Here is a 7,379-nt window from a genome sequence, read left to right as displayed (position 1 = left end):
AAAATTAGCGACATCAAATAACAAGTTGAGCGTTAAGTGTCAATTAGTTGGCCAGAACAAATGCACTTAACAACCGCGATAAAATCTTCAATGATGTCGTTCTGTTGCAAAATAGGGATAGCTTCTGACATGAGTTCATAAAGTTCATGCATATCTGTTTGACAACCCTCAAAAAATAATTATTTTCTGTAGTTTTATCAATTTCATGGTGTTCTTCCTCCGATGATCGTTTGAAAGAAAGATTTCTAGCTTGGATATTTATATAACATTTCAATCCATTTTTAATTTTGGATATTATGTCACTAACCAAGATACCAAAATGTATGCTTCGGTACACTAATATTCCTACACTTTCATCAAACAATTTTTGTCTTTTGCTAAATTTCTCATTTTTCTGTGTCCATTGACAATTCAATGTATGATTAAGTACTTCATTCGGATCTGATGAACTAAACCCACAGGAGAGAGCGTATCATATGTAGTTCTCATCTGAAAAAAAAAATCAATTTGTATATTAGTGGTACGTATATCTTACCGATGGTACGCATATCCAGAAATTCTTTTTTGTTTTATGGTACATATATCTGTTTTTGTAGGTACGCATATCATCGGGATTTTCATTAATGAAGAAAATATCAATTAATATGCAGTTTTGGTTTATTTTACAAGTTGCTACATGTGAAGACTCGGTAGCCCTTCAGACACTTATGTTTTACCCGCTGAAATACGATGTGAATAAATAAAAAGAGTTGTGTAAACTTACGAACCTGCATAGGTCGTCGCCATCTTATGTTATGCGTACCAAATGGTACGCATATCGGCTTAACACCAGTGAAATTAAGACAGATATTTTCATGAGAGGTAACAGGAATGATGAGAAGAAGAAAAGAAGAAAAATTGATCAGTGCATCCATCATTATACATGTCTTGTATTTTCTTTGAGCGATTACAATACTTTATATATACATATGGAATAATAAAAAACAAATGATTAAATATTCTCCAAAATAATTACGTTAAGCATTAAAAAACCAACAAACTTTGTACGGCTTCATGAGAATATAAAAAAATTGAATGACTGTAAATATCACATGTAGTAGTAGTGATTTTTTAAGTTAATTAGTGATAATGCCAACGTTATGCCCAATATGATAAATAGGTCTCACAATTGTAACGTAAGTGAAATCACAGTCAGCATGGGGATAGATGAATGTATTTCTACCGCAGAAATCACGTTTAGTGAATCGACCCGAACCGTCTTTGCATCTCCAGGTACAATCGAGTAAGTAACATTTGTGACAGCGGGGGACATTGTGATATCTTCTGTGTCTTTGCACAATGGCAGTTCTGTGAAATGTAAAATCATAAATAGACTAATACAGTCATACATTTATTATAACAATGTTTATGTTTATGTTTCATACACCCCCTAACCGCCTCTTTCCTGAGATGCATCAGTTTCGTAACACTTGAAAGCATACCGCCTGTTCCTACTGTATGTGTCACAGTCTCCTTTTGTGAGGTCACATTTCTGCAAGGTGTCAGCCGTAGAGTTTGGGATTCTATCACAGATTCTCGTAACCTAAAATTACATGTTTTCGTGGTCAGTAGGGCGTGTTGATAAATATAATATAGAATATCATCATGTTTGCATCTGTGCTTGCCCATAAAATTACCACAAGTGGGCAAGGAAAAAATGAACATAGCTAACATTTCAATTACATTTTCTATTTTGTCCTCACAAAACAATCCCTGATAGTGTGGTGGACATTCACATGTAATTTCCGAAGCCTTTTGCATGACAGCTTGCATCCGTTGATGTAGGGTCCATTCTTATTCAAACTATACATTAAGCAATCCAGGCCTAAATGACGAACAGGAAAAAAAGACTTCAAACAAAAAACCTAGAGGTTACTTCTAAGTAAGACTGACGTTATTATTGACAAATGTCAAAAGACAATTTCTAAACTCTGCTAAGTTTGGTCTGTTCTATTTACGTATATCTGAAATGCTATTTCATCCTACAAAGTATTAGGATGAAAAATTAATTAAAACCGTCTTTTTTTTCAAATCAAATACTACCAGTCATACAGTATATAACAGAAATTCATTATGGCCCTGTCGCATCAAGTTGGGTTCCAACAGCGTGTTCATGGCGTTGCATAGTTCATGGAAATATCCGTAGGACTGCAAGAATTCAGAAAAATGTATCATTATATTTGAAATGTTTACAAGTGAAGATGTCACGACGCTCTGACGGCGACCGAGGTGTTTCAACAGAGCTCCTGTGACGTTTAACTGCGTTACCTTAGAGTTCTATTTTGCGATTTAAAGCTCTCTCACTGAGTATCCGCCAAGCGCGAATGACGTGCTAAAATTGTTCACCCCCGTTCAGGGCGTTTTCAGCGCGCTCTCTGTGTGCACAAGACGTTCTGTACTTACTATACTTTGTACAATTGTACGAAAAAACCCAAGAATTTTGAACTTTATAACTTTATTACTTGTAAATAAATGTTAAGAAGATTGATTTTGTTTATTGGAAAGAAACAAGGTACATTGCAATTGAAACGTAACTAATGAAATATACGGTATAAGTGGAAACCATTATTAGTTGATGGATAACATAGTAGGGTTAGTAACATCAGAACAAAATGACATGAATTCCATCTGCATCCTCTAACAGGTCCTGGAATATTCGTAAAAGCTATTTTTTACCTAGTTGTCCACATCAAGTTTGTGAACACTATGTCCTTGGCTATTGTTCAACAGCAACTATTGAAGTGTGTGTGATCTGGCTGACAACGCAATTAAAACGCCGTAGGCGCGGTATGAACCCCAAAGAAACGTCAAATGAGCTATGAGATCGCCAATGAAGCTCTAGTGGCGCTGTTGGAGACCTTACGGGTCAGTCACGGCGACACCACTTCTTTTCTACTGTCTGTTTATCAGTACGCAGAGCCACGGTGCGTACTTTGTGCATTCTCAAAGTGCGCGCCATCGCATTGCATTCTACAAAGTTCTTCGCGATTCCATCGCGAAGATGAAGATACCATTCCGTTATTGGAGCGTTGAAGGAAACTTTTCTGCAAGTTCCTTGGCGTTTAGTATTATTTAAGGACGCAGCAGGATCGCTTTGAAGACACAGCCCCGGTGTGACAGCTTTTTTTAATTTATAGTATATATGTTTGATTAAGCTGCATGGTTATTCAATACTTTTTAAACTACAAAAAAAAAATCTGCACATATGCAAAAAACAACACGTGTATTGCTTGCACGTTGTCCACATCAGAAAATTATAAAATAATAAATATGAAAACTGTAAACATAAATTATTCGTTTACTAACATTTTTATTTCGCCACCACATCTGATTTCTCGTCGTGTGGACAGGGGGAGAATTGTGATATTAAGAGGCTTCATAAACGTTGTGGAAAGAACAATCACATTCCGTACATTTATGTACACCGCCGATTTGTCACACTTCAGCATTCCTTCTTCTGTAACAAATTTGCTCGGTAATAATGGAATAAGCGATTCCGTATTGCTTAAAGCAAGTCAACGCCAATCTCGAATTGAATTGTCAAGTAAAAACAGTGATATACTGTGATGATGTATGTTAGTTTGATTTTGTATTCTGTTTTAAAGTCTGTTTATCAATCCCTCTATGATATGCTATTATTCCATAGTTTAACTGTGTTATAGAGAACGAAGTTATCATATTTTTAATTTATGTTACAAATTTGGGTACTCCAGTGAAAAAGTAGAGAATCGCTTATATTCTGTATTCTCAGAAATACGGCAGCGTTTTAGTGCCACGGTGTAAAAAAAATTCTTTAATTTTAGAATTTCCAACTGTAAAGTTTATTTTTCTATCTTTAATGTTGGACTTTGCAACTTTAATGCATTATTGTTATTACAGTAAGTTTTTTAATTTCACACAAATGTATCCTTTATCAACGCAATGTAGATAAAGGCACGATGAAAATATACAAATTTCAGATATTTGTACTGATCTTAATTGTCTCTTAGTGTTCTTGTTTTTAATCCTGCATATAATTAACGACACCAACCCTCTTGCTTTACATATTAAAAAACGTAAAGATTTTGATATTTTATATCTGATTCTGTATACTTTAAAAGGTTTAAATCTAATATATTTATATGAACAATTCTAGTTTATACATATACACTTATAATGTTATGCACAGTGTGCCTGTGATATTATGTATACTGTTATATCTATATTCATATAATTATATTTATATCAAAACCTATACATGTAGTTCAGACATAAACTATAAGTGTATGCACAATTTGCTTCTTAAAGGGGCATGGTCACGATTTTGATCAAAAATTATTTCTCTGATTTTAATGTTTACAATGCTTCAGTAAAGCATTTTTAATACCCAGCCAAACTTTGAGTGTCATTTGTTGAGTTATAAGCGAGTTACAGAGCTTACAATTCTTTGCTGTGTAAACAAAGCCTTTGTTTACAGTTTGAATGTTGAAGTGAAAATTACAGTTTAAGACCAAAAATAATGTGTTAAACGTTAGGAACTTTTTGTTTATGCTTAAAATGAATAAGTAAATAGACAAATTAGTTTGAACAAGATTTTTACTGGTATATTTAACATATGTAAACAAAAATATGGCACGGACCTTGTTTACATTACAAAGAGTTGTGAGCCCTGTATCTTGCTTATAACTCTACGATTGACTCTCAAATTTCATTTTATTATTAGAATTGCATTCCTGAAGCATTGTTAATAATAAAAACAGAAAAATAAAATTTGACCAAAATCGTGACCATGCCCCTTTAATGTGCGCTTAAATATGCATTCAATGCTAAATCAATAATGAGTCTTAACAGACAATCGAAGCAAGTTACCTACTTCGTTGGAGACACGTAATAGTTGCAAACCCTTATATCGAATCACTTTGCAAACACATTTACTGCCTTGTTTTACAGAAACGAATAACGGCACATAATTTGCAAGTTAATTGTAAAAAGAGACACGGAGTACCCCATATGACTGTCCATGTAGTTTTCCCCTTCATCATATACATGTAATTATCCATTGAATCAGCTTCCAATTGGCTTGGGACCAGCATTTTTTTCTGATTCATTTGGTTTTATATTTAAGGTAAATTGACAAAAATTTGAAAGTCAAATCATTTAATCATTATTTTTTTTCATCAGTGCGCGGAAGTTGAAAACTTTTTAAATATATCATTATCTTTATTTAATCATACGAAAAAAAATGGTGATAGTTATTAGACCTAAAACACAACAAAATGTCTATATTCTTCTTGTTTTATCGTTAAGGCGCTGATAAAACACAGGTAAAAAAACAGGTAAAATATTTGACCGAAAGCAGACTATAATTGCTATCACAACACAATTCACACGTATTGTTCTATACCCAATTATCAAATGTGTGCAAAACGGGAACACACCAGACACCTTTTTCATTTACCTGCTCCGTGTATTTGACACTCTGTTGTTTTCTGTTGTGACAAGAAAGAGGGATTTGCTGTGGAAAAAGAAATAAATTTATCAAATGAAATCTATATTGTGTGTTTTTCCTTTTTGAAAAGAAAATATTAATTTGTAATATAACATTTTGGTTGAATAAATGTTTTGTTTTTTAATAATTAAGATATTATTAAAATAAGCAACACTTACGAGGTGTAGAAAGGTACATATTGACCTGTACGATCACGCATTGCGTAGGTTATATAAAAAAGAAAGCTTGATGCTAATTACATCGTTTCCAGAGAGAAAAATTAAAACAGCATACCATTATGGTAACAATAATAAATTGTTGTTATGATAGCAAGGTCCACTCTGCCATGCCATGTTTCCGTGTGCCCTTACATATGGGACCACCACCGATCTCAATGATTGGTCTAGAGTCATGTGCTTGTTTCCATTGGTTCGAAATACCGGTAAAAACTTTTAAGATTTGATTATTCTATCTACTAATGCGTTTTAAACATAAAAAACAGTCCCTTAATAACATTCATTTTTAGGTTTAAACCTTGAATTTCCTTTTTGAACATTCAAAATGAAAATAAAAGCATGGCCTGTGCATTTTAACATAATAATGCATTGTGGCTTCTTTTCTCGATTACAATTTGACGACTGACACTTAAATTTTGGATAATTATTAGAGATACCTTAGAAACATTATTATTTGAAAAATAAATTTTGACAATGATAAAAGGTTTATCTTTAATTCGATTGATATGAATCTTGAATATTTCCTAGTTACAGTGTACGGGTGTCCGATAGTCTTTTTAAAGTTTCGATCAATATTTTGAGAGTTTCTTATTAATTACACAAGTGAAAATAATACTTGTATTGAATGAGTATATTTGATTTAATCATTTCTTTAAAGTGCAACTCCTGTTATATTGTTCTGTTCGAACACATCTGACGTCAGGAAATGAAAGATTTGATAGTTTTGCTTTTGTGTCATTCGAAATAAAGATAGAGTCTAATTATCGGTGTAATTTCATCACAATACACGTAATAAACATAGAAATAACTGACTGGATGTTTTTGACAAACTGATGCTTACCTTTTTGTTGCAGCAACACAAAATGGAACCAGTTCAGGAGACTTATTACCATTAATTCAGTTTGACAGCCTTGGACGTCATAATTGCCACAGTAGAATTTTTAATATTCAATCACAAAATTCGTAATTCACAATTGATTTATCACATTTTTTCGGATAAGAGCAGAAAATCTAAAATGAAGAAGATAATCTACCCTGTTTACTGTGGAATTATTAGAATTTGTGGTGGCTCTATTTTTGTGGTATTCTTGGGTAGCCCTCCCCCACAAACTTTAATCCACAGTGAAAACAATTTTAGAAAGAGTTATCTTTGTTGCTTAAACAGTAACCGACGCATCCACGAAATTACATACCCATGAATCAGCGAAAAATTCACAATCCACGAAAATTGGCCCCCACGAATTTAAATGATTCTACAGTATTTCTTGCTGTTTTCGAGATTTATCTCTGATGACTCTTCTCTTTGTGAAATCTGCGCATTTCCTCAACTACAAACAACGGATAAATAGTTTAACGTATGTAATTAACAGCATTAAAATAATTGTTTACAAATACGAAAATGTTGAAATGTAACTGAAAAATATCCTGACCATAGGGAACATACCCATCGCATTCAAGATATATCGTATACTTAAAGAAAATATGCCCTTTTCTGTCCAGTGCGATAGATATAAACCCTGGGGTTGTGATATATAGAGGGTATCTATATTGTGTGATTTTATATTTGCTTTATCCAACGAGTTGAAATGGTGTATATGTTCGCGAGGCTTGCCGATCCGATAAAATCACACAATTAT

At 33.2% G+C, this 7,379-nt stretch overlaps 1 pseudogene; it reads right to left on the bottom strand.

Moving 5' to 3' along the window:
• Positions 1-1,031: 1,031 nt before the first annotated feature.
• Positions 1,032-6,939, bottom strand: LOC128187629 (uncharacterized; annotated as a pseudogene).
• Positions 6,940-7,379: the final 440 nt, after the last annotated feature.

This window comes from Crassostrea angulata, chromosome 6 (genome assembly GCF_025612915.1).
Source record: "Crassostrea angulata isolate pt1a10 chromosome 6, ASM2561291v2, whole genome shotgun sequence".
Taxonomy (NCBI): Eukaryota; Metazoa; Mollusca; class Bivalvia; order Ostreida; family Ostreidae; genus Magallana; species Magallana angulata.
The sequence above is the reverse complement of the archived record's forward strand: the minus strand, read 5'-3'. Positions and strand labels throughout refer to the sequence as shown.